The following is a 26,761-nucleotide window of genomic DNA, read 5'->3' as shown; positions in this document are numbered from 1 at the left end:
GACTTACCTCATTTAACCTAATCTAATAATCCACATTGTGTTGATAATCAGTATTTACCATCACAACATTCATAAGCATATTTAGGAGATAAAGTAGTGCAACTCTGGTCCAAGGGGCATATACATTGGTGACACTGATAACTGTTGACAAATTGCCTCCTTTATTTTTTTTATTTTTTTATTTTTTTTAAATTTTTAAATTTTTTAATTTATTTATTTATTTATTTTGGTTTTTTGAGACAGAGTTTCTCTGTGTAGCTTTGCGCCTTTCCTGGAACTCACTTGGTAGCCCAGGCTGGCCTCGAACACACAGAGATCTACCTGGCTCTGCCTCCTGAGTGCTGGGATTAAAGATGTGTGCCACCACCGCCCAGCCCTAAATTGCCCCCTTTAAAGGTGATTCTGGCTCTGCTTTGTCTGAGAGTATGGTTCACCACAGCTTCAAAAACATGTGTCAACCAACTTGCTTTTGTTAATTTTGGGGGGGGGGGGGGAAAGACTTCTTGAATCCTTAGTTTGAACTCCTTTTATATGGGGGTAAACAGTTTTCCTTGGTTTTAAGGATCATCTGTAGCTGGCCCTGAGGCTGAACACCTATAATCCTAGCACTTGAAAGAAGAATTTGAACTTCAAGGTCAGCTTGGACTACGTAATGAGACTTTGTCTTAGAAAAAGCATCTTATATCCCATTCTGTGATTTTTATATTCATACCATAAGCCTATTTATTGGGCTTACAAATGTCCCTAATTTAGAGGAATCCCTAATAACTAATCTTTAAGCAAAGCCAGTGTCTCTGGGGTTGACTAGACTGTGGAGCTTGTGTGCTGTGGGAAGAAGAGTGGACCGTCCTGCTCAGCCCTGGGAATTCTAATTTCTTGGGGAAATGATTCTATTTAATATTAGAAAAAGTGAAGAGAGAATGTGACGAAGCATTTCTATTGCTGAATTAATTCGTGTAGAGCTTCAAGTGCCTTGATATCATCAGCTTTGATTAAACATCATTCTTGTAAAGATAATTAAGAACTAAAGCTTATTAGATAGGTAGCGTCTGGAAAAGATGACCATGGCCACAGTTGCCACAATTAGCATGCAGCCCTTTGTCTCTTTGGCGGTGTGGTGGAAGCAGCCAGACCTGAAATGGGCTCTCTTTGGATAATTAAGGATGTTATTTCATAGTCCAGCTATGGAGATGATTTACTAAAGTTGAAAGGAGCCATAATCTATCCACCTCTTCTCCACCGCCGCCCCTGTGCATGCACACACACACACACACACACACACACACACACACACACACACACTGCTCATCCAGCTGCTGCCTAGCACTTGAGGGAAAGAGATATTTTCCTTTTGTTTATGCTTTTTCTCCTTCTGACTCCCAGAGACAGACAGATCTTTCAGAACACACACCTGAGAACTTTGGGAAGCGGTCAGATTTGCTCTAGCACACACATAATTTCATTGGGCTTCTGCCCATGCCTGACATGTGCATGTGTGACGATTTGGCCAGCCCAGATTGCCCTTGTACTGTTTTAGGCTGCTGTGACCCTCAAGTGCTACTCGAGAGAGGTGAAGGGGGGATGAACCAAGAGCGAAGATGATCACATTGTTGCTTTTTTGAGGTTTGCTGTTGTTTTGGTTGGCTGGTTGGTTGGTTTTAAAGCCCTAAACTCTCTCTACCTCAGTGTTGGCATATTTGGCTTCCATTGGCTTTCAGTACCCAAGGTCTCTGCCGCCTCATCTTCCTGCCCTACCCTGCTTGCTTGAAGAAGGAAGGAGGGAGAGAGCAAAGGAATACGCAGGTCTGTGGGTGACACAAAAAGAGCCACTGGGTCAGGTCAGGAACAGACATCTTTGTAAACAATTCCGTATTTCAAACTTTTCCTGCCTGTTGTTTGGTGACTTCAAATGAGCTGGAAAGAGTTTGAGCCACACTCTATCCGTTTTCTCATTTCAATCCCAGTCTCTCTCCTGCACTGGCTGTAGCTCTTTCCATGTTACTAATTTCAACCTCCTGTGGTCTCCATGGTAGCTTAGGCATCATCACCCTTATACTTATAAAATTGCTTTCTCAGGGACTCCTCGAAGGGACTCCTCCTACTCTGTCGTAAACTGCCCAGGTTCATGTGTCTGTAACTCTGGCATTTTACATGCCTTCGAAACTAGTGTGATGTAGTTGACATTGAGATCTCTTGTCAAGTCAAGAATGTGGGGGAGGGGGAGGGCAGTGTACGTGCACACAAGCATATATGTGTAGGTTTGTGGTGGTGGTGGGGGGGTTGTACATGCAACTGTGTGAGCATGTGTGTAGAGGCCAGAAAACAATTTGGGTTATTGTTCCTCTGGCCTCAGGCTCCACCGCCATCATCATCATCATCATCATCCTCCTCTTATTTTGAGACAGTGTCTCTCACTGTCTAGAACTCATCATGTGGGCTAGGCTGGCTGTCCAGGTGAATCCAAGGGATACATCACTTTCTGCCTTCCCAGCCTTGGGATTACAGGCCTTTGTCACTTTAATCTTGCAAAGCAAGCCCTTTACCAACTGAGCCATTCCCCAGTGCTGAAACGTTGAAAGTGAAGATCAGTGTAAATTTTCAAATGACTTTAAAGATGGTGTGTACCTGGACGCGTTTTCTAGAGAACCTTGTGGCTCCATGTGGGCGCTGCCTCAGAAGGTGTCTCAGGCACCTTCTGCTTTTACGGTTTCCAACTCCAGGGTGCAGTGGCATTTTATTTTATACTTGTATAGAATAAACACAATTCAATAAAAAAGTAATTGCACCTTAACAGTGTTTCGGGGAGTTTGGTGGGGGGGAGAACAAATTGGTGTGCCAGGGGCAGCCTTCCAGGAGATTCTCAAGCTAGCTGGGAGATGATTGATAGCACCCGGGAGGACTTGCCTTTAGCTGTATTTCACTTTTTAAAATAAAAATTTATAGAAACGAATTAGGAACTGCTTTTAAAAAGAAGCAGTCGTTTGCAAACTAGGCAATGACAGCAGCCTGTCCTTTGTCCTCACTCATCCTGGAAAGCAAGGAGAATGGTGCACCATCATTGTGTGAAGATCGTAAGTTTCCGTGATTCAGCTGCTCCTGGTTCCGCCTAATTCGAGTGCTGAGCTACCTTGGAGCACACAGGGAATCTGTGAGGCCATTGTGCATTTCAGAGTCAGGCTTTACACAGAACAACATCTTTGGAAGTGTTTAATGAAACAGAGACGAATCGGATTTGTGTAATTAGTGATAATTCTGCATCAAAGATCAGGTGGACAAATTTTTCCCTCATTCTAACTTAAACTTCTGCAAGGGACATTAGTTCTAGGACCACCAGAGCCCAATTAAAGTGGTAATTTAATAAATGATCCCCTAGTACTGTGAAAGAATTGGCATTTGGCCACCTGATGTGCCTGGTTTCAGGGATTAAGTTACTCCTGTGAGAGGATTGATCATATCATGTGCTAAAGATATGTTTTATGCTTAATAGTTTTCTTGTGTATTGGGTGTATTCTAACTATAGTTATATAGAATACACTATAGTGTATTCTAACTATCCTTAGAAGGAGCAATTCCTAGTCTCTCAAAACTAATTCATTCTAGTTATTATATGTGAGAAATTATTTCCTTCTGTCATGAGGGTTCTGTACTTCCCTTGTAAAAACGATAAAAACCTAAGCAAAAGAAAATTCTAGGCTGGAAAAAAAAGCTCCATTTGCATAGGTTGGGTTTCTGCCAAATATGGTTAATTCAGCTGTTAAATAACAAAGGTGTCATGGACACATTAGCATTTAGTAGCCAATAGTGTATGCCAAGGACTTTGCACATATTGCCCTGATTAATTCCCACAAGTTTAAAAATGGACATTATTATCCCATTGAAAAGTTGAAAAAATTGAGGTTTAGCAACTTTGTTAGCAAAGTAATAGGAGAGAGAGCAGTTTCGGAAAAGTTACGAACTTGAGGCCCAGGCACCTTCCCCTATTTGGGGTCCAGCTCTCCCTGAAAGAGATTGTATTCTTATTTCAAACTGCAGTCGGTCTAGACTGAGATAACTGAGGTACATTAAGCGTTGCACACTCATGCTATATAACACACACTTGTACTCTGTTGGTGCAACGCCATCAAGTCCCATATGTGTGGAATAAAGAACTACTTCTCTGGTGTATCTTCAATTAGCTTACCTTCACTGGTGACAGAAAAAAGGTACATGGGGTGAGCGTACAGCCTCTTTGTTTTGACATCTGTGATAGCTGCACATGACTTCCAGTCTACGTGCAGAGAGATCCCATTGCAAATGTGCATCTGATCCCCGAGTTATTCACAGAACAGCTAGTGATGCCGTGGACCCCTCTAGAATGGGCATTCAGCTTTCACCTGACCCTCATCTCAGCTATAGGTGCATGTGAGGCAAGAAGGAAGTTCTAGGGTCAAAATTTAAAACTAAAGGAATGGGAAAAGATTTAATTTTGCAAGTTGCTGCAGGCTTTCTCATATTTTTCTGTCATGTTTAACATCCTTTATTTCTATTCTGTTTGCAAATATTTAATCAAGATGGCAAAGCTTCCTACTCAGTTTTTTAAAGAACTTTTTTTTAACCTAACTGTTTTTAGCTAAAATTTCTGCTAGTTACAGTAAAAAAAAAAAAATAAAATTTAAATTTAAAAAAAGATATGCCTGGAAACCACATCCTCCAGGGAAGGCTTTGGTAGGGCAGCATCAGTGGTCCTTACATACGTCAGCTTTATGACCTCTATTTACATAAATGTGACAGTTTTCGGATAATGCACAAACACTTTGCTTATTTCGAGCAATACATCTCTAATTGTCAAAGAAGCCAATATCTGAGCATGACTGTGCCCACATTAGCCGTTATATGGTGTTTACTCTTTCTACAGCAATAAATACTGAACGTTTTCTTAAGCTTGTCGTAAGCAAAATAGAAACCAATAAAGGCTGCAGCTTTACTTTGGAGAGAATTGAAGGCAGGGCGGTGCTTAACCTCAGTACCCAAATGGTTCGATAGGGCTAGACACAAATGCAAACCCCTTCTAGCTACTCCTGTGTAGTGGATGTGTGGTCAATACATGTGAAATGGTATTCATGCCCACCTCTCTACAACACCTGCTGTGCTGAGCTTCAGTTATTCAAACTGATTTCTCATGTAACTGGTCTATGCTGCAGAATTACAGGTGCATGTTTTTCATCTCTGAGGGCTCTCTCCCAAAGCTAAGCAGAATTTCTTTTTTCTTGAGGCATCTCTGGATATCATGTGGAAATATTAAACGTAGGATGCCAATGGCTTTGCTTTATGTAAGTTGAAGTGTAAGTTTCTCGTACATTTTCTGCAGTGTGGGAGCTCCTAGAATACCATGGAAGGTCACTACTGTCTTAGCCCTTGCTGTTTGCTTTAGACTCCATCTGCAGGGCTCCAACAGACGCCATCAGGATGAGGCTCGTGGTTTGCAACATCCGCCCATTTTGTCTGGTCCTGTAGAATGGGATAATAGGAATATATTGGAGTTCAGAGGTCTTCTTGATCCTCTGCTCCTCTCTACTTTTCTTAGTACTGCTTACAAATAGATAGATACGTGTATATATGTCTAACTCGAATCTTAAAATGGTCTTTTAATAAAAAAAAACCCTGATACCAGATATTGGTGTAAATGCTGAAAGATCAGAGAGACAAAGGAACAAGCCATCTCTTACCTCTAGGACGCCTAAGCCTGAAAAGCCTCTAGTTCCTGTCTCCTCATGCCTTATATACTTTACTCCGCCCAGCCATCATTTCCTGGGATTAAAGGCATGTGTGCTTCCCAAGCAAAGACATGAGATCTCCAGTGCTGGGATTAAAGGTGTGTGCCACCACTGTCTGGCTCTGTTTCTCTCCTAGACTGAGTCAATCTCATGGAATCCAAGGTAGCTTTGAACTCACAGAGATCCAAACAGATCTCTGCCTCCCAAGTGCTAGGATTAAAGGTATGTGCCACCACTGCCCAGCATCTATGTTTAATCTAGTGGTTTGTCCTGTTCTCTGATCTTCAGCCAAAGTTTATTAGGGTACACAATATATCACCACCTATACATAGGTCTGTTTAGGTGTGATTTATACCTGTTTTATGTGCAATATTCACACATATATAATATAGTCCTTCCTTCCTGCACTTCTCATACGACACTAATACACGACTTATTGAGAAATGTAAACAATGTTTATGCCAAAGGCACTGGATGATTTGCCTGTCTATATTGTCTGCTATTTTAAGAAAAAAGAAAACCTTCTTGAATCCATATATAATGTGATTGAAAATTACATGCATAGGAGCACTCTCGTGAAGCTTTGACTTTGTAATTTTGAAGTGCCTAAAGGCAGGTGACAGGGCGTACGAGATTGAGTCAAGGAAGTTTCAGTTCTCATAAATGGACCTCCTCTAAGGTATTCCTGCTAATAGAATTCGATATAGTCGTACATGATTACTTTCATAATTGAAGTGTCCCAAAGCAGATTCCGAGCCCAATAACAGAACTGACAAGGAATGATGGATGCAAAGGTTCCTTTATTCAGCGTGCTAGTAATTATTGCTAGTTTGTTAATTGGAAAACAGGAAGGGTACTACAGAATATAATGCCGCAGAATCGGGTTCTGAATTAAACATCCCTACTCTGTGGCATTGAAATGTACTTTCCCTGTTCATCCTAATTAAGTGGAAAAGCTAAATCTTTGTTCGGGCGAGATTTATGGAAAGAAATAGTGAAGCTGATGAGGTAGGACTTAACCCAAGGAGAGTCAGACAAGCAAGTAACGCGTGGGGGAAATTGCATATCTGCATAATTTGTCTCAGAAGCAAATGGAGATAATGTGAAATTTTTTGGACTATTAAATCCAGGTACCTCGATTTTAATTTTTTACTTTGCTACTGACAAATTGAGTTACAATAGACCGTTTAATATCAAATGAATTTTCCAGCTAAAAACTCAGCAAGCAGTTTGCTCATAGCATTAAAAATATATGTCATATATCTTCATTTTCATGATGGAAAGTGGAGGTACCGGATTGGGCAGCATGAAGATTAGTCTACCATTGTAAGATTCCACTGTTCTCTTCTGCAGTCCTTGTTTGTTTTGTGAATTCTTCACAATGAGCCACTGTAGCAGCATTGAGAAAAGAAGGGTCTTGGTAGTTAGGCAGAACTGAATTCAAATCCAGTCTCTGATTCTTAGCTTTCTGGCCTCGGGTAGATTTTTTAATTTATCCTTAAGATAAATTTTCTCATGTTCAATAACTGGAGCTCGCTACAATAGTTATCACTATAAAATAATAGTTATGACTATAAAATTAAATCCACACTCAGGGTTCATATTACAGGGTAGTGTTCAGAGAAGATATCTGTTGCTGTAAGAGAATGCCACTGGCCCCACCAGTCACTCCGGTTCTTTTCCCACTAGAGAGAGGAGCTTTTACCCTTTCAGCGGCGGGTGGTTCAATCCAGGCACACTATTGATACTATTATAATCAATTCGCATAGGAAACCGTTTACTCAGTGAGGCAGCTGCCGCTGAGGAAGAATTAGAAACTCAGGAAGACCACACATGGAGCAACACACACTATTGCACTACAGTGAAATGCCAGTAAGTTAAAAATGACTTTCGACTCTCGCACTTAAAAAAAAAAAAATGTATTTCACACCCCTGTCAGGTTTTATCTGTATAATCACTGTCTCTTACTGTAAAACCAAAGGGTATCCAAAGTATAGCTTTAAATGACAGAAACCAGGCTGCCTTGATTCTGACAGACGAGTAAATCCTGCCTTAATCATGCATTAAAAACACATGTCATCTGTTTGATGAGCAGTCATCTGCTCTGGCTTGACCTGGAGATGAATTAGCAAAGAAAATATGTGACAACTCCATTCGGTGTGTGAACCGCATCATTCTCAGGGCATTTGCTGTGATTTCTGCCCTAGTCCCTGGTTCTGGGTAAGCAGATACTTGTTCTGTAGTACTATACAGTGACACAGACTCACACCGAGAAACTAGGATCACATTTTTGGATTTTCTTTTTTTTAAGATTGACTTAAGGCATCATGTATGTGCCTGGTGCCCGAGGAAGCTGAAGAGGGTGTCAGATCCCCTGGAACTGGAGTTACAGACAGTTGTAATCCACCATGTGGATGCTGAGAACTGAACTGTGGTCCTCTGTGAGAGTAGCAGATTCATCTCTCTAGCTCCAAATCATAAAATTATTAAAAAACAAAATCTTTAAAAATAAAAGTAAATTCAGAAATGGGTCCTGAAATTATCCAAAACCGAGAGAGATGACAATTTGGGGGTAAAATGACCATGGTGTTAACCATCTTTGGCGTTAAAGATCTCTGTGACATTGTTGTCTATTGAAGTCCAGGGTGGTCTGTTCAGTGGTTCAGCTGCATGCACAGCTCCCGAATCTTAGGCTCAGCTACAGTCCTCCTGCTCTGGCCCCAGCTCCTGAAATTAGCTTGGAGAGCCAAAGGAGAGAGTGGGCAGACCAAATCTCCCTGTGACCACACTGTCTATGCCACTGGTAGATGTCACCTGGCCTGAGATTCATTCATACCTCTGGCTTCAGGAGCCCTTGTGAGAGGTTTGAAATACTGTAGTCAGTAGGCTACAGGCAACATCTAGAATAATAGGGGAGGAAAGAGAGTGCCCCTATGTTTATTCACCTCAAGATGATAAACCACTTGTGGGGAAGAGTTCATAAATGCTCAGTCAATAGAAAGCAGCTGACGCAGAGCAGCGGTGTAAATCAAGACAGGTTTCCTCTCCTAAAACTCCTTGAGCCCCTCGGCTGAAAAGGTATTCTTTCAAGAGATTTCTTTATGGTCCTGGAAAGATCCCTGACTCTTTTTAAATTAAATCGGGACTTTATGACAAAGATGTGAGATCCAAAAATTTAGCGAGGTGACTTTTTTTTCCCCTAAAATTGAGATTTCAGGAGATCATCAAACACTGTTCCAGGTGCCCGTGCCTGTGACACTTAGTGTCACACAGTACTCACAGCGGTTGCTACCATGTGAAGGTGTGCATCTCTTCATTCACATGGAAAGAATCCCCCCCCTCCAAAATAAAGTATGTGAACATGTGCTAAACAGCATATCATTATGTTTAAAAGCAGGATCCACAAGCCATGCATGTACAAAGCCTTGTTTCTGCTCTTTGCCTCACTGTGAATTTGGGCAGAAAATTTCATCTGTATAACCTCCATGTCATCGCATGTCAAATACTGCAGTTCTGCCAGTGGCAAGCCATTGTTGTGAGTATTGATAAAATACTAAGTGCTGACAGGATCGGGCATTTAATATACCCACACTTCCCCAGGATTTGGTGTAAGAGTAGCTTCCTGTCAAAGTCACTAAGGAATACACAGTTTAGGATAAATGATGGCAAGTTATCCCTTAAGCCTAGCATTTCTTTGGTGAAATGAATTTATGTATTTTGTAATTTGAAATTAAATTGAGTTCTCAAGACAAAAAAAAATCCAATTTCATACAAAGGTCTTAGATTTGTGCTGGCATACAGTGAGTGCTTGGTGTTTTTATATTTTTTTTTATTAAATTTATTTACTTATTTTTTTGGGGAAGGGCACCTGCTATATGTGCATGTGGGGTTCCAGACATCAAACTTAGGTTGTCAGGCTTGGCAGCAAGACCTTTATCTACTGAGCCATTTCACCAGCTGGGTCAAGCCTGTTTGTATCAATATAAGTGAGTCTCTTTTCCTAAAGAAGGGTGTACTTCTTAAACATAAATTTAAAATGCAGTTTTAACTAGCCCACACTAGCTACCCTGAGGCAATTCATATTTTCCATCCACTTATCATTCTAATGTAAGTCTATTGACTCCATGAGTATTCATTTAACTGTGGGAAATCATGAGCATGGCATCTGGAATCATCTAACACATGAGTCCAAAGTTTAAAGTATATAGTCCTTCCTACATGTAAAGGACAGGGACTATGTACTGAATTTAAGATATTAAAGAAAGAACTGATATAGTAAAGAAAATGAGTCTCATGGGAAAGAGTCCAGCCCTCTAGAAATGTTGATTTTTGATGAGACAGGCTTGCAAAGGGACAACTGTGGTTATTCTCTCCTTACTGGAGAGTTAAGAAGCAGGGAGTTCTCAGTTGTGGCTCAAACACATTAGCAGTGAGAATGCCAGAGGCACAAAATATGCAATTTCATGCTCATTAATTTTAGAGAGGATTTACAAATTAACCTGGCTAGAGAGGCCCCTCTACCAAAAGGCCTGCAAACATCAAGGAGCAGAATTACCACAGACCACATCCACGAGGTCTACCAGATGTCCAGGACCACAACCATGTTCTCTGTCCATGTATGCCGTTCTGAGATTAGGATGTATGTTGGAGACCTTCCCACACCTAAGATAATAGTGATGTGACTATGCAGGAAAGGACAAGAGGTAAAGGAGTCAGTGTGATGGAAGCTTTTACCATGTGTTCCTATCATAAGCAGGACTGAATTTCCATGTTCATTGTTACTTTATTAGGTAGGGAATAGCAACTCAATGCCACTAGTCTCACCACAGAAATATTTATTTTTATTCATTATTATTATAATCCCCCGTGGCAATTCCCACTCCTATAATTCAACCACTCTAGGACTTTGGGAAGGTTTAAAGTGGATCAAGAGATAGCAGAATCCACTCAAATCTAGAATGTTAGGAGGTCTCACCTTCATTTGTAGACTTAGTTCTATAACCAATCTGACAGTCACCATCCTTGAGGCCTAGAAAGGCTTCTGCAGGTTACCAATACCAGTTTACTAACTCCTTTGTAGGTTTTCATGGACTCATCAGGTGACTCCTTGCTACCTGTACAGTTAGTTGATGTTGGGCATACCAGTAGGAGCAGAGCTTTCCAGATGTTAGCGAGCCTATCACCTGGAGCTCTTGTTATACACTCTGATTCCATAGGTTGATGGAGTCTGGAGTTCTCCCCTTTGGACAGTCTTCTAGTAGTTTGCTCATGCAGGCTGCCTATGAGCCTTATTTTAAGATGTAAAGAGTTAGAAAACAGAACAGGAAAGGAGAATATTGGTCTTGAAAGACAGACCTATAGCAATAGGACATGCATAGTTGACATTGTTTTTAGCTGCAAAACTTAATTGCTGAAGTAGTGTTAGCTTTGGTGTAACAAATACTCGGGAGAAACCATTTCAATGGAGGAAATGCTGATTTGGGTTCATGGTTTTAGTATATTGTATGTGGTCCTATGTGCTTGGGCAGAACACCACGAATACAGGAACCCAGGGTGAAGCAAAACAGCTCACTTTATGGCTGGCAGGAAGCGAGAGATGGAACAGGAAAAGATACCATGCTCCCAGTGACCTCCTTCCTCTAATTAGGCCATACTTCCTGTTTTTCATCTCTTTACAATCATACTACCATCATAAGAACTTAGCAAAGGATTACTCTAGTGATTAGGTTAGAGTTCTCAGGATCCAGTCATTTCCCAATAGCCAGGAAACTAGCAATCAATTCCCCAGTGTGTGAGCAGGTGGGGCATATTATTGGTGAAATTATTAAGGCCACTCTACATAGTTAAAAGGGAGGTTTAATTTGTGGGGTACCTTACAAGTGAAGGGATAGGTTACAGGGTCTGGGAAAGGTGTAGCACAGTCTGGCAATGTACTCTGGAGAACTCTGCTTAGTCTACCTCCAGTGTCCAGGGTCCAGGAACCAAGAGAGCCAGAACATCCAGATCTTGGGTCTTCAGGGTCCTCTCTTGGCCCCGCCTTGTAGGTGTGACAGTTTCTGAAGCCTCAATGGGGGTTGGAACTTCCAGATCAAAGCTGGAATGGCTACCCACTACAGCATATGTCACAATAAACCATACAAGTGGCTATGTGGTTAGGAGTAACACAACCTATAAGACATCCTATCATTGTGAAGGCTTTATCACACCACTTTTTTGTTTTGCATATTTTTTAATCTTGAGATTATTATTAAATTACACCATTTCTTCCTTTCCTTTCTCCCTCTAAACCTTCATTCATACTCTTTTCTGTTCTTCAAATTCATGGCCTCTTGTTTCACTAAATGTTATATCATGCATGCTTGTGTGTGTGTGTGCGTGTGTGTATATGTGTGTGTGTGTGTGTGTGTGTGTGTGTGTGTGTGTGTGTGATGTGTCTGTATACACATATGATCCTAAATATAACCTGTTGAGTCCACATAATGCTGCCTGTATATTTTCAGGTAGCATTTGGCACAGGACACCCAATTGATGTGCTCTTCCCTGGGAAGGACCACCCTCTCCTGCTTCTAGGTTTATTAATTTGCCTGTAATTCTTTGTGTAGTGTTGAGGCCTCATTGGCTTTTCCCTGTCCCGTGGTACCTTTGTTTTTAAGATGAAGTTGTGCTGTTTGGAGACTTTTTTTATGTCTAAAAGTATCAACCCTGGTCCCATAAGACTATAAAGCACATCTGTCTCTGAATTACAAAACTATAATGAAACCTGCAGAGTCAGGATGGACGTTAATGTCATGCAGATGTGAAATAAATAACAAGAGAAGCGGTAAATGGAGCAAGAAAATCTTTTCTTAATAGGAGAGAGACCATGATGGAGCAGAATTCTACCTCACCTCCTACCATCAAATTCATCTCATCACTATTTCCTTCTGCTTTCAAACTAGCTGTGTGGTCTGCTTAATCAGGTTAGTGAAGGAGATGCAATTAACTCATTTTTTAATGGTACATTGCCAGTAGGTATACTTGGCTGTAGTCTCCACATGCCTAAGCAAGACTGCTGAAACCTGTGTAAACTAAGAAAGCTGCAGAGCGTTCTACCCATGGGAAGATGCGTGGTGTAGCTTTGACTTATTCCAAGCAAAACAGAATTCTTTCTTTTTTAATTAAGAGATTTTCTATTCATTTTACATACCAACAACAGATTCCCATGTCCTCCCTCCTCCTGCCCCCAAGCCTCTCCCCCCACCCAACCCACCTCCTCCAAGGCAAAGTCTCTTATGGGGAGTCAGCAGAGTCTGATACATTCCATTGAGGCAGGTCCAAGCCCCTCCTCCCTGCACCAAGGTTGTGCAAAGTGTCTCACCATAGGCACTAGGCTCCAAAGAGTTGGCTCATGCACTAGGGACAGGTCCCCATCCCACTGCCTGGGGGACCCCTAAACAGTTCAAGCTAAACAACTATCTCGCTTATCCAGAGGGTCTAGTCCAGTACCGTGGGGGCTCCTCAGTTATTGGTCCACAGTTCATGTGTTTCCACTAGTTTGGCTAGTTGTCTCTGTACCTTTTTGCAATCATGGTCTCTATATCTCTTGCTCATAGAATCCCTCCTCTCTCTCATTGATTGGACTCCTGGAGCTCTGACTGGGACCCTGCTGTGGATTTCTGCATCTGCTTCTTTCAGTCACTGGATGAGGGCTCTATGGTGACTGTTAGGGTATTCAGTCATCCGATCACCAGAGTAGGCCAGCTCAGGCACCCTCTCGACTATTGCCAGTAGTCTATGGTGGAGTCATCCTTGTGGATTCCTGGGAACCTCCCTAGCACTCTGCTTCTCCCTATTTCCATGGTGTCTTCATTTATCATGATATCTCTTTCCTTGCTCTACCACTCAAAACAGGATTCCTTTAACTGGGAATACTGAATGACTGAGAATTGAAGAGAGGTATGTGGTTGTCGCTTTGAGCTTGAACTTCTATGGGTTCATCATACACATTGCCTTAATGAGAAGAGAAAGACGTAAGACAATTCTGCCCCCAAGACCTTTTCAGAGTTATTTTCCAGGAAATTTCGCTTAAAAGTTTGGGGATCTCCTCAAACCACCATTGCAGTCCACTGAATTGGAAGATGGAGGTATGAGAGAAAGAAACTACCACAAATATGTTCATGTGGAGCTCAGAAAACATTACATGTAGGCAAAAGCTTAACCCCACCCCCCCATCCCCACCCCCAATGGCAAGATTCTCTTTCAGGCCATTATGGTGGATCTCCCTCTCTTCCCGTGTCCCATCTCTACCAGTTCCCTTAAGCACAGGCTTAGCATCCCCCTAAGGAGAATCAAGCACCATGTTCCACTTGGGGAGTGGAACCTGTGAAGTAAAAAGAACTCTGCAAATGCCACTCTTCTTACACTTCCATTATCTTTTATTCTCTTCCATTCTTAGTTTGCACGTAGTAGGCACTAAAATTCACCAGCGTTAATTGGATTCAGGGGACAGATTACTTCCTTCACAGTGGGTTTCATTGTGTGTCTTTGTGGAAAGCAACATTTTCTTCTGCGTCTGTAATGGCACGTGTGAGCCTTGTCTCATGAGATGCCTGTCTCCCACTGCTGGGAAATGGTCATAATGTTTAAGTGCACCAAATATCTTTTTTTTTTTTCCCTAATCAAGAAGTTCGGGGGATCTGCTGGCTTAGCAGGTGCCTCAATTGTGCATAATTAGTTGCTAGGAATTGTTTAGCATGGGCTGATTAGACTCAGCCAAAGGCAATTAAATTTTATTTTCTTCAGCAAAACCCTGAAGACAGCCAGAGTTGTCCTGAACCATGGTCATATCCAGTTCTGAGGAGCCCAGATGCAAGGAATGGCTTTCGTTCAATGCCAGGCAATCTTTGAAGGATATGATAACGTGAGGGACCTGAGTCCCCTCCCCACTGTGGGATCCTCCCAGCTCCAGTGTAGGCTTTGTGATGCACAGTGGGGCCTTCCTCCTTAGAGGACTCCTATTTGCTTTTCAAGTTGATAGACAACAGCTTCACTTGGAAGAAGCAATTCAACCAGATGAACTGGTTCTTGCTTCCTGTGCTTTGTATGTGAATACTCTGGCCAAATAGGGGCAGGTGAGGTATGCCGGCTAGTGGCCTGTCAACTTGACACAGGTGAAGTCATCTCAGGGAGGGGGACATCAATTAACAAAATGCCTCCATATGATCAGACGGTAAGCAGGCATTGTCTTATTTAATGACCAGTGTGGGAGGGCCCAGTCCATTGTGGGTGGTACCACCCCTGGGCTGGTGGTCCTGGGTTCTATAAGAAAGCAGGCTGAACATGCCATGGGGAGCAAGCCAGTCAGCAACATCCCTCATGGCCTCTGCATCAGCTCCTGCCTCCAGGTTCCTGCTCTGTTTTAGTTTCCTGTCCTGACTTCTTTCGATGATGAACAGCGATATGGAAGCATAAGCTAGATAAACCTTTTCTTCCCCAAATTGTTTTTGTCATGGTGTTTGATCACAGCGATAGTAACTGTGACTACTACATGGGTGACCAATGGTTTACCTACCCTGCTTTGTTGTTCTTGTAAGTGTTTACTTAACGAAGCCCCTTCTGAACTTCTGTCAACTTGTTTATCCTCTGCGTCAACAGAGGGCATATCCCCAGCCTCCCTGACTCTCAAAGGACCCTGTTGTTCTTGGTTATCACCAATACTCAAATCCCTATGGCAGTGGGAGACCACCGTGTGTAACAGGGGTGAGCTACACAGATGCCATTAGAGAAGGCTGGCTGTTCTGGCACCCTAGATCACATTTATTGTCACTTTCAGCTTCTGTTACAGTAAGCAGTGAGTGGCTCACCAGCAGTGGCATGTCTGGCCTCCAAAGTGACTTTTGAGTGGGTCCCTTGTTAATGGGATCTACTATCGATGACAAAGTTGAAGGTGACTTGAAAGTCAGAACTCGTATTCAAAGGAGTGATTTTTAAAGATTGTTATCTGGGTGTGGTGCGGCAATCTGTAGTTGGAGTTTCCTCCAGTGCCTCCCAGGCCCACAGCTGCTCAGACCCAAATAAACACACAGAGACTTATATTATTTATAAACTGTATGCCATATGATTGGATTAAGGGCATGGGCTACCACCACCTGACTCTGCTTACGGCTCGCTATGTGACCTCGCTATGTGACCTCTGATCCAGGCAAACTTTTATTTATTAACATACAAATAAAATCACATTTCAGCACAACTAAAATATTACCACACACATCTGTAACCCCAGGACTCAGGTGGTAGAGCAGAAAGATCAAGAGTTCAAAGCCATCTTAATTACCTAGCAAATGCAAAAGCAATGTGGGCTACAAGAGACCTTGTTTCAATAAGTACATCAGTTAACAAATAAATATTGTTTGACAAATTGTCCCCAAAAATCTGAATAAATGTGAAAGAAAATACATATTTAATACCAGTTTTATAAATACATATTTCTAACATGCCATGGTACCAACCACAAAATGAAAAAGTAGTTTAGACTGTCGCATTAGGTTGTCAGTTAATAATTGTTGGGTTATAATGTGAATTTAACAGGGATAGTCTATAAACCTAGATTCCCCCCACCAAAATAAAAACTAAAAGAAAGAAAAACAGAGGTGGGTGGGAATATGCTTATATACTTTTTCATAATACTGTAGTCTATCAGCAAAATATTACTGAATGCCTATTACTTATGCTGTACTGTTCTAGAAATGTTATGCACTCAGATATTTTATTATTTGATCTATGTTTAATTCTTTTCTACATATGAAAGTTGGCTCCATAATGAAACAAAGTGAAAATATTAATGTGTATCTTAAAAGAAATCCAAAGGCTTTTTTAGGACCATACTGGGGAGCAAGGAATTATATTGGCATTCCTTTTAGATTTTTATGATCCAAAGGTAAAACTGGGGGGCTCAAGAAATGGGTCAGCAGCAAAGAGAACATATTCCTCCTGCAAAGGAACAGAGTTTGGTTCCCAGCTCCCATGTCAGGGAGCTCACACCATTTGTAATTCCACCTCCAGGAGATCCAGTGCCCTCTTGTGACCTGTATGGGCACACACACACACACACACACACACACACACACACACACACACACTTTAAATATAAAGCTGAGCCTATGATTTGGTTCTATCATATCATTTTATTCTTCATCACTTTATGCAATCAGATGAGGAGAGAGAATAATGTGTTCACATTTCCACAGGAGGAAAAGATGACACACTTCCCAGGCTTTCCCATGGGAGGTACCCACACCACACAGTGTCTGTTGGCTTTGTGTGCCAAGACACATCACATCCTTGCCTGCCACAACAGCATGCGGACTCATTATGGGCCTGTAAAATTTTGTCTATCCAAGAGGAACTAAGATCTTTCAAGTCTGGAAATAAGAAAATTAAGTTCAGTCTAGGCTCACTTTCAGGGTGTTTCCATCTACAAATCTCTCTGGGCTTCAGTATTAACCATAACATTTAAAAAGCTGTTTACACTACCATATAAGTATGAAGTTCTATGGATAAATATACAAATCAGCTTAAAAGACACAAGAGAGAAAGTGTAATAGAAACCTCCATTGGTTCCCATGCTTTTGGGTAAAGGATTTAAAATTCATAAGCTGGAGAGATAGCTCAGCAGTTAGGAGAGCAGCTTTATATATATATATAAAGTCTCCAGCACCCACATCAGGTGACTCACGTCTGTCTGTAATTCTAGTTCCAGGGGATTCAAGCCTCTTTTGGTTTGTGTGGGGAACTGCACTTGTGCACACATACCCACACAGACACACAGACATAGACACACACACACACACACACACACACACATAGTTAAAATTAAAATAAGGGGCTGGAGAGTTGGATCAGCAGTTAAGAATGCTTGTTGCTCTTCCAGAAAACCCAGGTTTAGTTCCCAGCACTCACACAGCAGTTCACAACCATCTGTAACTCCAGTCCCAGGGGATCCGATGCCCTCTACAGGCCTCCACAGGCACTAGACAGGCACACACATGGTACACAACTATACATACAAGAAAAACAACTAGACACATAAAATAATATATTAAATATTTTACTCTTTTTAAAAAAGTAAAATAGGTTAAAACAAAATATACCCTGTCTTTCTTGCTCTTTGGTGTCTTACAGTGGAGTATTGACTGCTGATGGTCCTGTGCCTTTTCTCAATTTCCATTTGCAGACATCACCTCCAGAGAGCCGAGGTCCATTCTGAGTTGGGTAGCTGAGAACCTGTGGTGCCTCTGGTACACTGAAAGTGAAGAGCCAGCTTCTTGTGAAGTCTCTTCGTAACAGCATTAAGTTGTACCAGGCCTCTCTGCTGCTCAGCCCTCCAGAGGGCTCATGACAAGTGTTGCCAGCCTCACTCCCATCAAGCATTGCAGCCATCACCCTGATGTCTTTAGCAAGCTATTCTTCACTGATATTGAACTTTTCCCATACGATTATTTGGCCAACACAGCTTTTGGCTTTCAGATACACATTTCCTTTCCCGTGCGCCTGGGAAGGACGTGCTTGATTCAGGGAGGGAGGGAGGGTGTAGGCAGCAAATGGTGATGTAGACGCTGGTCAGGTGGCCATCTATAGTTCAGTTTCAACCTTTTTACTGGAGGATCTTAGCCCTCAATCGAGGAAGTAGCTTTCAAATATAAATGAGAAAACAGGTCAACAGGGTTGACTATTTCTATAGTGCAGACTAGGTGAATTTCTTTTTTAAAAAATGGTCTCCTCCTTAAAACAGAGCGTGAAAGGAAAGTCACCCAAAAGTCCTCCTGGGAAAAGCTCTGGTGCCCTTCACGAAACCCCAACACTTCATTCAACCCAGGGCCTTACTGACCAGTTGAAAACTGAAGAAGCCTTAGTTAGGTTGCCATTCCTGAACCTGGGTGTGTAATGGACATCACTTGGCTCAGGGCTCCGTCTTTATACATGAGAGGTTGCCAAGTTGTGGCCAAGGAAAGGAAATACAATATTGAAACAGTCTTGTGAGGCTCAGACTTTTGCACAGAACCAGCTACAACTAGGTTGTAGGAAGCGAATGTCTGGTTATTAAATTAACAATGTGGGAAACTGACTCGCCTCTTCAGGTTTGGATGATGGTTGTAGGAAGCGAAGGCTGGTTATTAAACTTACAAGGTGGGCACCTCGCTGGCCTCTTTAGGAGGAAACGGGTAGTGGGACACATGGCCCCTTTCATGATGGAATGCTTAGATTTGTTTTATGATATTGTCCTCAACACGGTGTTTACAATGAGATGAGTGTAATACCTAAGTAAGATGCTGCCTCAGAACCAACGTGAATGATGTCAATTGTTTCGGTACCCTAAAGCCGATAGCTTTGTTATGGTTGGGGAGAAAAAAACGAACAGCATTGTGTGATAAATGGTATATGAACATGAAACGACATGCCTGCCGTTCTTCAAGTTAATTGCCACTACAGCAGTGTTAATCTTTCCTTTTGTCATTGCTTATAAAGACACGGCTCGTTTTATGGAGAATTCGTGAATCGTTTCCAGGAAACATACATCCTAGGGAAGAAATGAGCATTTTGCTGTGGAAACACACACCACCGAGTTGTGAGAATTAATGGGCCCCAGCCCTCAGATGATAAACCTTGCTGCTGAATTAAATGCTTGTTACATTTAATAGTTTGCCATGTGCAATATGATGCCTTTTAATCCTTTAATGATTTCCAGTTAAAACAATGACAGCTCTAACAAACATGTCCCAGTGTGGGATAAGGTGTCACCGTGTCACACAGCTTGACTGAGTGTGCTGGGTCGTTATTTTACAGGATTTTTTTTTTTCTCTCAAGCCATATCAATCCTGTTCCTGAGATGCTTAAGGGTTTTTTTTTTCCTCCTTCCATCTCCTTTACTAACCACAACCGATGCTTCGGTGTAAACTTGGAAGCATTGTTCCTTCCTATGCTAACACTAACGTGAGCCTCCCCCATGTCACGACTCATGTTTCCAACTCAGAAGACATCCTAAGCCAATCTCTTCACTTATAATTTGGTGGCCCCATCTCCTCCGTGATCTTGGCACCTCCTGTTTCCATTGCTCAGCCTCTTCCCTAATGCTCACAAATGTGCAGCGCTTTGGACCCCCTGTCTTCTCAGTGGCTCTTTGTAGTGCACGGCAGGTTGTTTTTAACCCATTTCTCTTCGAAAGAACTTACAGCTCTTTGCAATCCTTGTCTTCTTTTGCCAAGCTGTCCCCATTTCTCAGCCTCTCCAATCTGACCTCTGGAATGACCCCACTCCTCTGCTTTACCCTGAATGCTGGTTCATGTTCCCAAGAAGAGCCTACTAACTGCTGTCCTTATTCTCTGGCGGTACTAACGTTCTTTCATCCGCTTCTCTGCAATTCTGCATTTCCGCTCCTGTCCTGCATTCTTCTACCTGATTATTCTCAGTGTCCACTGAGCCATTTGGTTCGATCTTTATCTTCCTGCTCCACCTACTCATTGCTTATTGGTGGGTGTAGACAACGGGCAAAGGATTGGCATGCCTATTAGTGCACTTCTTATCATTTTAAAAATGTCTCCATGTACATTTTAGCTTTTGATCTTTACCTGAGAATTGTGTTTCTCTTTCTCAAGAAGAAACTAATGTTTAGAACATCCACCCATCCTAAAACTCACCCGAATGTAGGGCTCAGGTCACCGTCATTTTCTTCCTACCCCTGGCTACCTCTCTCTGGAAGAAGGATTGCAATCCGTGACAGATCTTCACCGCGCTGGGAACTGGATGGAAATTAACGAAACCCTTCCTTGTGCCGTTGCAGATGAGAGTCCCTACACTAAATCTGCCAGCCAGACAAAGCCGCCTGACGGAGCATTGGCTGTGAGGAGACAGAGCATCCCAGGTTAGACCAGACTGTTGGATATTTCAGCTGTTTTACTTATTGTTGAACCCTGTTATTTGGTGGTCCTAAATAATTCCAACCTGGCATCCATGTTGCTCATAGAGCGTGGACGGCATTCCACACGACTCGTACAAACAATGAACAGAAACTGGGTCAGGAAACCTTGCTGACCTCCGAGGATTCATCTTGTAGCCTGACACCACAAAACCCTTTGTAAAATGTCTTGAACTGATAACAACTCTGTCTTTTGCTAGTCTTCTCTCTGGTTTCAGCAAAATAGATTTCATGACAGCATCCGTTTCTTCCCTGAAGTGCCTGGCAGAGCAGAACTATATGTCGATGGTGTGTGGACCCAAAACAACTCCTTTCTTCTCATCTCTTTCTATTTAGTTTTGCTTCAGTTGGATGGACTCTGTAAAACTCAGGGGCTTTGAGTCCTTAGGAAGATGGTTTGGTTTCTTGCAGTACAATGAGTGACATTTTTCACACAAAACCTTTGTGGGAAATATATTAAAATGTTCTGCCTCAAAACCAATACTTTGAAGCTTTGGTTTTGAGGATGGCATAAAAGCATGTACATTGTCAAATTAAAAAAAAAAAAGGAAGGAAATGCAAAATACTGTCTCCACTTGATAATTAAAAATCCATTTGTGAGAGCACCTGTGCATAAGAGCTGGGTTAGAAGCATTAATAGGATTTAAAGAGCCATTTAAAGTGTTTATATATTTCATTAAGCACGGCTAAAACTAAACTATAGGACTTTAGACGAGAGTAATTTGGGCAGTTATGGAGTTACAGAGCAGCGTTTCCTACATTAAGTTGAATAGATTGGCCAATTGCTTGATGAAAGAGGGAATGTTGCATTTGAATAAGAACAAGACGAGTATAGTTGTGGGAAACTCGGCTCATGGTTTCTGTCTGGTGTTTTCAGAGTTGCCTTTGGTTGTATTTAAGTCTCATTTAAAGCTTTAGAGTTATCAGGAAAAATCCATAGCTTATAAAGAGACATGCATCTGCTGTACCTCCTTATGTTGCCGCTTTGAAAATTCTGAAGTAGTTTAAATTACAGAATTGGTCGGCAACACCCAGTGCCATAGGAACATTTCTGTTCCATTCTGTAAAACATCATTCTTAGTGCTGGTCACATTTAGAAGAACTATTGGAGCCATCTCTAAACTGTGTTCATGGCTATAAGAAAGTGCCCAGCCAGTGTTTGAAGGTCAATAATGCCAGCCCTATATCATTCCCCTACCTGACTTCTTTACCTTTGCTGGTACCTGGCATTTCTCGTCCAGAAAGAGGTAAGAGACTTCCCACTACCCTTGCCCACTGGGGAAGGACACTAGAGCTCCATATTTGATAAGAATGTAAGATACTTGATTTTCCTTACCATGGGAACCAACCTTACAAATGGAACCAAATGACCACAGACCAAGGCCTCTGAAGCTATAAGTCAAAATATAGCCCTCTCTCTCATGGCATTATCTTAGGCATGTGGTCACAGTGACAACGTGCCATAGGCTAGGATCCATGACTTCCTTCCAAGAATTTTTCTAATTTTTCGTAAGAAATTGTAACTCACTTGAGGGGACAGATATTTTCTTATAGTCACATTACCCATTGGGTTAGATTGGTAAATCATAACTGTTCTTTTACACCCACAAGTAATTCTTCATTGCAGAATTTTTGTTCTTCCCACTGTGGGTGATTTAAGGTCACTGGAATTAAGATTTTTGTTGTAGGCGTCATGTGTTATTCTCATGGAATTTGGCCACAAAGAAGCTTCTCTTTGCTCATCCCTCACAGAGCAGGGCCCAGAGGGAATGGGCCTTCAAAAATCTTCTCTATCTTTAAAACAATCCAAGAGAAAAAGGTACAGCAGCCAGAGGGCTGAGACTCTAAATGGTTGATGGTTCCTTCCTGCTAGCTTCCACAGAAAACAAGCTTCTCCCAAACTCCTCCCCCACTAACTAAGCACTCTTGGAATTCTGGGACTGCTCTACTCTCTCGCTTTCCAGTACCCGTAAACCCTTGTTTGGGAAAATGAAGGGCGCAGCCCCAGAACCTTAGCAAGAAGTCCCTCAGAGGTAAAAACCAGCATCAAGAAATCTTGACAATTCCCCTGATGATGCTTCTCCATCTTTTCTTTTGCACCGTCCAGGACGGAAAATAGACAGGGCAAGATGCCTGGCAAACACATGTTCACGATTTGCTGGAGCTTCCGCAGAAATCCCCAGAGTGGTCTGTGGACTAAGCTGGATTTAATTTTGCAGCTTTTCTTTCTTTCTCTCTCTCTCTCTCTCTCTCTCTCTCTCTCTCTCTCTCTCTCTCTCTCTCTCTCTCTCTCTCTCTCTCTCCTGTGCTCACCTTCCAATCTCACTTCCCTGGAGGTATGATTACCACCCTCGGAGCAGAGTAACTATATTTAGAGAACAGTGCCTCAATGAGAATACAGTCTTGGCTCATCAAACAGCTTCTGATCTTTGTGCAGAGAGACCTCCCAAGGCAGGTGCTGTCCCAGAGCCATTTAACCTCACCAGCTCCTGTGGGGTAAGGCAGCATAAGGAGGCAGGACCCTTCAGAGAACAGGCATGTCCCATGTCTGCCTGCAAAGCTGTACACTCGGCCTTCCATAATGATGATTGAATTTAACTATTCCTATTGGCCTTTTCTTTGATGGGCGGAAGGAGAGGATGAGGTAGGAAAGGACGTCTTAAGATTGTCTGTAAAAGTTTTATGACAATTGAAGCCTTGGAAAGTTTTTGTACAAATACAGATCTAGTCCATATAAGTTCCTGTAATGTGGCTGCACTATTTCCATGGCCTAGCAGATAGTACCTCTTAGAAGCTCTGTACCAAAGGGGTAACTTTGAATGTTTGAACAGAAATGTAATTTGCTTTTCATTTACTTCAAAACCCAGTATCTCCACGTAAACTCAAAATTAGTATAGCAATTACTTTATAATCATAAGTCAAATATGTATCTTTCGTTAAATCCTTTCATCCCCCTCCTTTCCCTTCCACAAAAGAAAAAAAAAAGGCAATGTATTAAAAAATCTCTTAGGAACAAAGTGCATTTGCTTTGGATAAAAGAAAATGCATTATTAATATTATTTGGGCACTCCTCATTTTAATCATGTCTATTGTGGCATAAAATTTAAAAACAAAAAGATTTTTTTGACTTTCACAAGCTTTTGTTAATTTTCAGCAATGGTGGTAAAAGATGATGTGACTGGCCCTGTGACATTGGAGGGTAAATTTAAGGATAACCTTCTATAAAAAAAAATAATAATAAGCTGGGTATGGTGCACATCTTTAATCCCAGCACTCAGGGAAATAGAGGCAGGTGGATCTCTGTGAGTTTGAGGCCAGACTGGTCTACAGAGTGAGTTCCAGGACAGCCAGAGCTACAAAGAGAAGGCCTGTCTTGAAAAAGAATAATAATAATAATAATAATAATAATAATAATAATAATAATGAAGTAAGGTTTTAATCTTATTTCAAAGATAAAATTAGTTCCAATTTCAAAGGTATTCTGAGCTATCAGATACCACATGTCTAGCTTTATGAAAAGGCTTTTGATCTGAGGCCCCTTTAATTGGCAGATTACTGGTGAAGGGGAATTAGGCTGATTAGAGGGTCATGCACATCAGTGAAAATCTGTTCATACTTTAGCTTTGACAGCTTTGGAAATAGTTTGTGGTTTTTCCTACTTGAAGAAAATATTTTGAATCGTATCTGTCTATTGTGTGTAAAGGGAAGAAATAGGAGAGTGCACTAGACTCCAAGTCCTAGAGTTAGTGTCCTGTTGATTTGGCTTGTCTCCCTTTCCACAGAGGATGTCTTTCCTTGGTCACAACAGTCTTCATAAGGAACCTTGTACTACTGACAGATGTGGCAAGCTATGAGATATCACCTCTGTTATCTTTCCGAAAGCTTCAGGGCACCCAGAACAATTGTCTTGAATCTACATCCAGATTTCAGTCACAGAAAGTTGTGGCAGGTGTTTTTTCCCTTTGCGGAATATTACAAAAGATATTGATTGGTTCATCAGTGACCAAGTTTCAGTCTTTCTTTGTTGTCACATATAGATATTTGAGCTTGACATTTAAATATGAGGCTGAGAGTCTAAAATGTGTCCCATGGTCCAAGAGGTACCTAGGAGAGCTGTTAGAATACACCCAGGAAGGGTCCACATGGACTCAAAAGTCACAGATCTGAGGGGAAAAGATTGCCAGGCCCTGGACATCATGGAGAACTGGCAACTTTGAGTTATGGAGAGAGGACAATTTAAAATGTTGAAGGTCTTTATGTCTCTATTATCATTTTCCTGCCATTGTTGTTCACACCCTCTGATGCTTCATCGATCCACATTTTCATTATTCCAGCAGATATCTGTGTGACATTGGCACTAGGATTTTATAGCTGTGTCAGTGCTCAGGCATGCAGAGGCTGTTTGCTCAGATTTTAGAGCCTGAGTCTACTCCAGCTCTTTAGTTCTATCGATGAAACTCTCCAAAAAAGAAATGAGTCTTGCCAGATAGAAGATGGAAGTCTGCTGAACCCTCCAAGTAGGAAATGTCGTACAAGGACTGGTCCTGCAGGTGCTGCCTTTCATCCCTGACTATTTACAAAGCTAGCTAAAAATGGCTCCTTTATTTTTAAAATAAGCATCAAGATGATGGTCAAGAGTGAGGACATCCCCAACTCTACCCTTGCAGATTTTCACTTTTTTCCCCCATTGTACTTAGCACAATCTGAAATTAATTGATAAATTATTATTACTGTTTTCTTTCTCCATCCCTCAAGAAAATGTAAGTGACATAAGATAGGTAGTATGTTTGTTTTGTTTGGTATCTCTAGTGAACAGGACAGGACTGTACAGGCAGTGGGTATTCAGTTGGTATTTATAGCATGACTAAATGAGCAAAGACTCTGAGGCAGCTGACTCTGCAAAGGCTGAGTCCTATGACAGTTGACTGCCTACTAAAGTATACAACAGCCTCTGTTGTCCTAGCCTGCTGATTCCTTTAGTCTGCAGCAAATATCCACACTGTTCTTGAGTGTGCACCGAATATGACATTTCTAAGGAGATCACCTCCCAGAATTAATGAGTGAAATATAGATCAACTAGAAACCAAAGACTTCTAAAGGTCAGAGCTCTCTCCCTCGACTCATTGGTTTCTGTTGAGCAGAAGAGATCTGTGCAGCCCTCCCTCACCTGGAGAAACAGTTTAAAATTGACAAGATGGAGAGGATTCATTTCATTGTTACTGTATAGAAAAGGGCTAACGTGTGGGAAAACATTCGAGAGTTTATAAATAGAATCTTGCGGGCTAGAATCATGACTTATTACGGCCGGTAAATGTTAAGATTTCTCCCAGAGAGCTGATCCAGTTTGCTGTGTGTGACTGGGATACAAACTGAGATCTCAAGTATTGCTGAGTGAAATGAGCAGTTTGATTTGTGTGCTCAATGCTGGAAGCCTTCGTTAGCAATTCAGAAATGTCAGCCTCTTGTGTTTGAATGTCTCTCATGCCTACTAGTAAATAAACAGGGCTAAACTACAGCAAAGTGGTACATATGCAGCAAGAAATTTCCCAGTAATTCCTCCCCCTGCCTGCAATTCAAGGGAAGATTATTTGTAGTGACTTCCTGTTTTGCCCCAATGTGTCCTGAGACTCCTGTGCTGTAGGGGTGATGGCATTTGGCAATGCCATGCTCTAGGTATGTTCAGGGGTCAGAAGGATTGGCTCTGACCACAACTAGTACAGCCCACGGTGTCGGAGAAACACTGTACAAGAAAGCTTGGGGATGTGTGTCTAAGAACTACAGGGAATTCTTTCCCCTCCAAAGCTCTTGCAGCGAAGGAAAATCAATATCTCCCTTCATCAAGTTAGAGGGACCTCCAATTCGGGGTTGAAAATGAAGTGACTTTAGAAAATCGGGAGAGGTGAAAGCTGTCTTTCTTGACCAGCATGTGAGGACCGTGAAGAGGCAGTTTACGTAATTTACTATGGATTTGAGCCCTAGGTCCCATGGTTACACCACATTTATCTATCAGCCTTAAATGACAGACCAGCTTCCTGGATCTCAGGCACTCAATTGGCAA

The 26,761-nt window shown here is 41.9% G+C and overlaps 1 protein-coding gene across 1 annotated transcript in view; it reads left to right on the top strand.

Moving 5' to 3' along the window:
- The window catches only part of LOC131895352 (glutamate receptor-interacting protein 1-like), a 143,161-nt gene that overhangs the window by 26,225 nt on the left and 90,175 nt on the right, over positions 1 to 26,761 (top strand). Inside the window, exon 2 of the mRNA XM_059245792.1 lies at positions 20,569 to 20,649. The gene's annotated coding sequence lies outside the window, so the exon portion shown is untranslated. The remainder of the gene's footprint in view (positions 1 to 20,568; positions 20,650 to 26,761) is intronic.

Source organism: Peromyscus eremicus, chromosome 18, assembly GCF_949786415.1.
Source record: "Peromyscus eremicus chromosome 18, PerEre_H2_v1, whole genome shotgun sequence".
Classification (NCBI taxonomy): domain Eukaryota; kingdom Metazoa; phylum Chordata; class Mammalia; order Rodentia; family Cricetidae; genus Peromyscus; species Peromyscus eremicus.
The sequence above is the reverse complement of the archived record's forward strand: the minus strand, read 5'-3'. Positions and strand labels throughout refer to the sequence as shown.